This window comes from Spermophilus citellus (assembly GCF_964194105.1).
Source record: "Spermophilus citellus genome assembly, chromosome: 10".
In the NCBI taxonomy this organism is placed as follows: Eukaryota; Metazoa; Chordata; class Mammalia; order Rodentia; family Sciuridae; genus Spermophilus; species Spermophilus citellus.
The window spans coordinates 67,573,537-67,581,289 of record NC_138197.1 but is presented as its reverse complement, the minus strand read 5'-3'; the positions used below and the strand labels follow the sequence as shown (position 1 = coordinate 67,581,289).

The following is a 7,753-nucleotide window of genomic DNA, read 5'->3' as shown; positions in this document are numbered from 1 at the left end:
GTGAGCGGGCACTGCTGTCACCGCGGGACCCTCTGGAATCTCCTAGCGCGAGGAGGGGCGCGCTGTGGGTCTGGGCGAGGCGAAGCGGGCGACCGCCGCGCGGTGTAGGGGCGGCGCGGCGGTGTCCGGGGTAGCGGCGTCCCTGGGAGCGCGTTCCCGGGAGGGGCTCCTTGCGCGCGACCTGGGATGGGCGTTCCGCTTTGCTGCGGGGTCCTGCCCAGCCCCGCCCCGGCACTGGGAGATTTGCCGGGGTCGGAATGTCAGGGTCATCCTCCCGACAAGACCACGGAGGGGCCTGATCTCTTTTGGCAAGGTTCGCCCGGTTACTAGGTGTGAAAGTGATACCCGGAGCGCTGGAAGTTTCTGGTTGCCTGCTGGAACCCAGCTCCGCCGCAGGTTCGGTATGAGCAGTTGTGCCTGCGGGAGCAGCAAGGGCGGATGGGCCTCCCCTTTACAGTATCTCAAGGGCTTGCTGCACTTGACATTTTTTGGGGCCCTAGCAAAATATTGTACTAGCTTGCTTTTGAGTGAGGTGCACCTGTATAACCAAACATGGACACTACTTGAAAGTTTAGGCTTAGTTTAGTTGTTGAGGCTAGGGTCAGAAGACCCATCTGAATCTGTAACTCTTCCTCTTTCCCTATAAAGTGAAATATTTTTTAAGTGCTCTAAATTCCTTTCCAATCCCTTTTTCTTTTTTTTTTTAAATTTTATTTTTTTTATTGGTTGTTCACAACATTACAAAGCTCTTGACATATCATATTTCATACATTAGATTGAAGTGGGTTATGAACCCCCAATTTTACCCCAAATGCAGATTGCAGAATCACGTCGGTTACACATCCACAATTTTACATAATGCCCTATTAGTAATTGTTGTATTCTGCTACCTTTCCTATCCCCTACTATCCCCCCTCCCCTCCCCTCCCATCTTCTCTCTCTACCCCATCTACTGTAATTCATTTCTCTCCTTGTTTATTTTCCCATTCCCCTCACAACCTCTTATATGTAATTTTGTATAGCAATGAGGGTCTCCCTTCATTTCCATGCAATTTCCCTTTTCTCTCCCTTTCCCTCCCATCTCATGTCTCTGTTTAATGTTAATCTTTTCTTCCTGCTCTTCCTCCCTGCTCTGTTCATAGTTGCTCTCATTATATCAAAGAAGACATTTGGTATTTGTTTTTTAGGGATTGGCTAGCTTCACTAAGCATAATCTGCTCTAGTGCCATCCATTTCCCTGCAAATTCTATGATTTTGTCGTTTTTTATTGCTGCATAGTACTCCATTGTGTATAGATGCCACATTTTTTTTATCCATTCATCTATTGAAGGGCATCTGGGTTGGTTCCACAGTCTAGCTATTGTGAATTGTGCTGCTATGAACATCGATGTGGCAGTATCCCTGTAGCATGCTCTTTTAAGGTCTTCAGGGAATAGTCTGAGAAGGGCAATAGCTGGGTCAAATGGTGGTTCCATTCCCAGCTTTCCCAGGAATCTCCATACTGCTTTCCAAATTGGCCACACCAATTTGCATTCCCACCAGCAATGTACAAGTGTACCCTTTTCTCCACATCCTCGCCAGCACTTGTTGTTTGACTTCATAGTGGCTGCCAATCTTACTGGAGTGAGATGGTATCTTAGGGTGGTTTTGATTTGCATTTCTCTGACTGCTAGAGATGGTGAGCATTTTTTCATGTTCTTGTTGATTGATTGTATATCCTCCTTTGAGAAGTGTCTGTTCAGGTCCTTGGCCCATTTGTTGATTGGGTTATTTGTTATGTTATTGTCTAATTTTTTGAGTTCTTTGTATACTATGGATATTAGGGCTCTATCTGAAGTGTGAGGAGTAAAAATTTGTTCCCATGATGTAGGCTCCCTATTTACCTCTCTTATTGTTTCTCTTGCTGAGAAAAAACTTTTCAGTTTAAGTAAGTCCCATTTGTTGATTCTTGTTATTAACTCTGGTGCTATGGGTGTCCTATTAAGGAATTTGGAGCCCGAACCCACAATATGTAGATCGGAGCCAACTTTTTCTTCTATCAGACGCAGAGTCTCTGATTTGATATCAAGCTCCTTGATCCATTTTGAGTTAACTTTTGTGCATGGCGAGAGAAAGGGATTCAGTTTCATTTTGTTGCACATGGATTTCCAGTTTTCCCAACACCATTTGTTGAAGATGCTATCCTTCCTCCATTGCATGCTTTTAGCCCCTTTATCAAATATAAGATAGTTGTAACTTTGTGGATTAGTCACTGTGTCCTCTGTTCTATACCATTGGTCCACCTGCCTGTTTTGGTACCAGTACCATGCTGTTTTTGTCACTATTGCTCTGTAATATAGTTTGAAATCTGGTATCGCTATACCGCCTGATTCACACTTCCTGCTTAGAATTGCTTTTGCTATTCTGGGTCTTTTATTTTTCCATATGAATTTCATGATCGCTTTATCTATTTCTACAAGAAATGCCGTTGGGATTTTGATTGGCATTGCATTAAACCTATAGAGAACTTTTGGTAATATCGCCATTTTGATGATGTTAGTTCTGCCTATCCATGAACAGGGTATATTTTTCCATCTTCTAAGATCTTCTTCTACTTCTCTCTTTAGGGTTCTGTAGTTTTCATTGTATAAGTCTTTCACCTCTTTTGTTAGGTTGATTCCCAAGTATTTTATTTTTTTATGAGGATATTGTGAATGGAGTGTTTTTCCTCATTTCCGTTTCAGAAGTTTTGTCACTGATATACAGAAATGCCTTTGATTTATGCGTGTTGATTTTATATCCTGCCACTTTGCTGAATTCATTTATTAGATCTAGTAGTTTCTTTGTAGACCCTTTTGGGTCTTCTAGGTATAGAATCATGTCATCTGCAAATAGTGATAATTTAAGTTCTTCTTTTCCTATTTTTATGCCTTTAAATTCTTTCGTCTGTCTAATTGCTCTGGCCAGTGTTTTGAGAACTATATTGAATAGAAGTGGTGCTAGAGGGCATCCCTGTCTTGTTCCAGATTTTAGAGGGAATGCCTTTAACTTTTGTCCATTCAGAATGATGCTAGCCTGAGGCTTAGCATGGATAGCTTTTACAATGTCAAGGTAAGTTCCTGTTATCCCTAGTTTTTCTAATGTTTTGAACATAAAGGGATGCTGTACTTTGTCGAATGCTTTCTCTGCGTCTATCGAGATGATCATATGGTTCTTATCTTTAAGTCTATTGATGTGGTGAATAACATTTATTGATTTCCGTATATTGAACCATCCTTGCATCCCAGGGATGAATCCTACTTGATCATGGTGCACAATTTTTTTGATGTGTTTTTGTATTCGATTTGCCAGAATTTTATTGAGGATTTTTGCATCTAGGTTCATTAGAGATATTGGTCTGTAGTTTTCTTTCTTTGAGGTGTCTTTGCCTGGTTTCGGAATCAGGGTGATGTTGGCCTCATAGAATGAATTTGGAAGAGCTCCCTCTTTTTCTATTTCCTGAAATAACTTGAAAAGTATTGGTATTAATTCTTCTTTAAAGGTTTTGTAAAACTCCGCTGTATACCCATCTGGTCCTGGGCTTTTCTTGGTTGGTAGTCTTTTGATGGCTTCTTCAGTTTCATCCATTGATATTGGTCTGTTCAAAATGTGTGTATCCTCCTGACTCAGTCTGGGCAAATCATATGACTTAAGAAATTTATCGATGTCTTCACTATCTTCTATTTTATTGGAATATAGGTTTTCAAAATAATTTCTAATTGTCTTCTGTATTTCTGTAGCATCTGTTGTGATGTTGCCTTTTTCATCCCGTATGTTAGTAATTTGAGTTCTCTCTCTTCTTCTCTTCGTTAGCATGGCTAAAGGTCTGTCGATCTTATTTATTTTTTTGAAGAACCAACTTTTAGTTTTGTTAATTTTTTCAATAGTTTCTTTTGTTTCAATTTGATTGATTTCCGCTCTGATTTTAATTATTTCTTGCCTTCTGCTACATTTGCTGTTGTTTTGCTCTTCCTTTTCTAGGGCTTTGAGATGAAGTGTGAGCTCATTTATTTGTTGGTTTTTTCTTTTTTTGAGGAATGACCACCAGGCGATGAATTTTCCTCTTAAAACTGCTTTCATTGTGTCCCATAGATTCCGATATGTTGTGTCTGTATTTTCATTTATCTCTAAGAATTTTTTGATTTCCTCCTTTATGTCTTCTGTAACCCATTGATCATTCAGTAACAGATTGTTCATTTTCCATGTGATGTAGGATTTATCCTTCCTTCTTTTATCATTGATTTCCAGTTTCATTCCATTATGATCAGATAAAATGCATGGTATTATCTCCACCCCTTTATATTTACTGAGGGTTGCCCTATGGCATAATATATGGTCTATTTTTGAGAAGGATCCATGTGCTGCTGAGAAAAAAGTGTATCCATTTGATGATGGTTGATATATTCTATATATGTCATTTAAGTCTAGGTTATTGATTGTGATATTGAGTTCTATAGTTTCTTTATTCAACTTTTGTTTGGAGAATCTGTCCAATGGTGAGAGAGGTGTGTTGAAGTCACCCATAATTATTGTGTTGTGGTCTATTTGATTCTTGAACTTGAGGAGAATTTGTTTTATGAACATCGCAGCACCATTATTTGGTGCATAAATATTGATAATTGTTATGTCTTGTTGGTGAATGGTTCCTTTTAACAGTATAAAATGTCCTTCTTTATCCCTTTTGATTAACTTAGTCTTGAAGTCGATTTTATTCGATATGAGGATGGCCACCCCTGCTTGCTTACGAGGACCGTGTGTGTGGTATATTTTTTCCCGTCCTTTCACCTTCAGCCTGTGTATGTCTTTTCCAATCAGATGTATCTCCTGGAGGCAGCATATTGTTGGATTTGTTTTTTTAATCCAAGATACCAGCCTATGTCGCTTTATTGGAGAGTTTAAGCCATTAACATTCAGAGTTACTATTGATATATGGTTTGTACTTCCATCCATGTTTGATTATTTATCCTTTTTTAAAAAAAATTTAGTTTGTTTCTCTATGATTATCTTTCCCCTCGCCCTCTGTCTTTACCGAGGCACTTCCCACTGATGGTTTTGGTTATTGTTTTTCATTTCTTCCTCGTGTAGTGTTTTGCTCAAAATGCTTTGCAATGCTGGTTTTCTGGCTGCAAATTCTTTTAACTTTTGTTTATCATGAAAGATTTTTATTTCGTTGTCATACCTGAAGCTTAATTTTGCTGGATACAGAATTCTTGGTTGGCATCCATTGTCTTTCAGTGTTTGAAATACATTGTTCCATGACCTTCTTGCTTTCAGCGTCTGTGATGAAAAATCCGTTGTCAACCTTATTGGTTTACCCCTGAATGTAATCTGTCTCCTTTCTCTTGTAGCTTTTAATATTTTCTCTTTGTTCTGTATATTGGATATCTTCATAACAATGTGTCTTGGCGTTGGTCTACTGTGATTTTGTGTGCTCGGTGTCCTGTATGCATCTTCAATTTGTATATCTGTTTCCTTTTTTATTTCTGGAAAGTTTTCTGTAATTATTTCGTTCAGCAGGTTACTCATTCCCTTGGTTTGAATCTCTGTACCTTCTTCTATTCCCGATGGCTCGTAAGTTTGTTTTTTTTATGTTATCCCATAACTCTTGGATGTTTTTCTCGTGACTTTTTACTAGCCTTTCTGAGTTGGCTAGACTCTTTTCAAGATGTTATATTTTTTCTTCATTATCTGACGTTCTGGCTTCTACTTGCTCCACTCTGTTAGTGATACTCTCAATTGAGTTTTTAATTTGGTTTATCGTTTCCTTCATTTCTAGAATTATTGTTTGATTATTTTTTATAATCTCTATCTCCTGATAAAGATGCTTAACTTCTTCTTTTATCTGTTTATGTAATTCATTCTCAATGTGTTCTTTCGCTGCTTGAATTTGCTGTCTTGTATCCTCTTTAAGGTTCCATTCCATCTTGTCTAAGGTGTTCCTTGAGTTCTTTGTATGACCATTTTCCTGATGACTCTAGGTCCTCCTGAATATTTATGCTGTCCTGCATTGTTTGTACTCCTTTTCTTCCTTGCTTTCTGAAGCTGCTCATGTTACTTCTTGTTCTGTTTGTCTGCTGAGTTACTGTTTACTCCTATAAATTTATTAGATGCTTGGGAGGAAAGGTATTAGAAGGGAAGGGAAGAAGTCACTAAAGAGAATGAGAGTAAGCAGGTAGAATTCAAGGAAGGGGGGATAAGATAATTGAAAAGAAATGAAAAGACAAAAGAAGAAAAAAATAGGAAATAAAAAAAGAAAAAAATTTAAAAATATAATAAAAAAATTAAAATTAAAATTAGAAGAAAAAAATTTTAAAAAATTGTAAAAAAATTTAAAAAAACAGAAAGAAAAATGAAAATGAAAGAACAACCCAAATCAAAAAAAAAAAAAAAAAAAAGAGAAAAGAAAAAAGAAAAAAAAAAACTAACAAATGCAATCTTAGTCTTCCAGTAGGTGGCGCTGTGCCCACCAGGCCAAGTTTCTCCTGTCAATACGTGGGAACCAATCACTGTGCAGCAGCTCCTCCCAGACTGGGCGAGTCTCCAATCCTGAGTGCCTAGGGCCTCCTCTTGTGTCTAGTCACTTCCCACTTTTCCTCTAGCCAGGCCCCTCTCACGGGTGCCGCTCACCACAATACTGGCTACACGCCAGGTCTGCTGCTCCCGGGAGCCCTGTTTTCATGAACGACTGGGCACACTCTCCTAGTTTGCCATTCCCTCAGACCCTAAGTTGGTAGAGCTTGGGGCTGAGAATCCTCAGCGAATTTTACTTGCCCTCCGGTAGCCACGCCCCCGGTAGCTGGTGCAAGAGACCTCAGCTGTCAGCAGTGGTGGGAGCGGTAGTTTCGCGCTGCGGGTCCCGCGCCACCTCTGATTCCCTCGGGCTGGCTATCGTGCTCACGGGAGAGCTGGGAGAGGCCCTTAAGGTTTCCCCGATGTGTGGAGAGGGAAGGCTAGGGAATTACACACCTGTAGCCGCAGGTTTCAATGAAGTTATCTCCTCCGCCACAGTCTGATGACGTCAGTTCTCTGCCATGGTGGTATCTCTTGCAAATGGCGACAGTTCGTTTCCCTTTGCCGGGTGACCAATGCAACGGGTGGGTCCTTACTGTCTCTCCCAAGCCCCGTTTCAAACCTGTGGCCACTACCTATGAAGGCTCGGTAGGCATTTACCTCCGTAGGATGAGAAGGGCTGACCAGTTGTTTCAGCCGGATGGATTAGTGCTGAGTCACAGCTGTTTGTCTGGGGGAAGCAGGGGAACGGGAGCTTGAATTCGGCCGATCCGGGCTCAGTGTGTGTTCTGAGAGGCCCAGACTGTTCGCCCCAGATCCACGTCAGCTAAGCATTGCCTAGTGATCCTGAGCAAACAGATTTAGGTTGTTTACGACTCCCTATGCCTGCACAGCTGAAGAGGTCAGAGACTTGATCTCTCCGCTCCCGCCGCCATGTTGGAATCCCCCCCAATCCCTTTTTCTTTCTCCAACCTTAGTTCCTTCTCCTGCCCCTTAAGTTTGACTCTCCCTCCACCTTTTGGAAGACTTTCCCTATCACTCATCCTCTCTCCTTTGTGTTCTTGTTCCTTGTACTTCCAGTGCCCGGATGGTACTTAAGAGCAGTTCTTCATTAAAGGCAAATTTACTCTAGCCCCCAGTAATCATTTATTTAACTCATTTCCACCCTTTAAAAATCCCATTAAAATTCTCAGCAATTTTATACAACTAACTGTAATGTACTCTC

At 40.4% G+C, this 7,753-nt stretch overlaps 1 protein-coding gene across 4 annotated transcripts in view; it reads left to right on the top strand.

The window, feature by feature from the left end:
* RPAP3 (RNA polymerase II associated protein 3) overlaps window positions 1-7,753 on the top strand; it is a 42,078-nt gene that overhangs the window by 99 nt on the left and 34,226 nt on the right. The window lies entirely within an intron of this gene.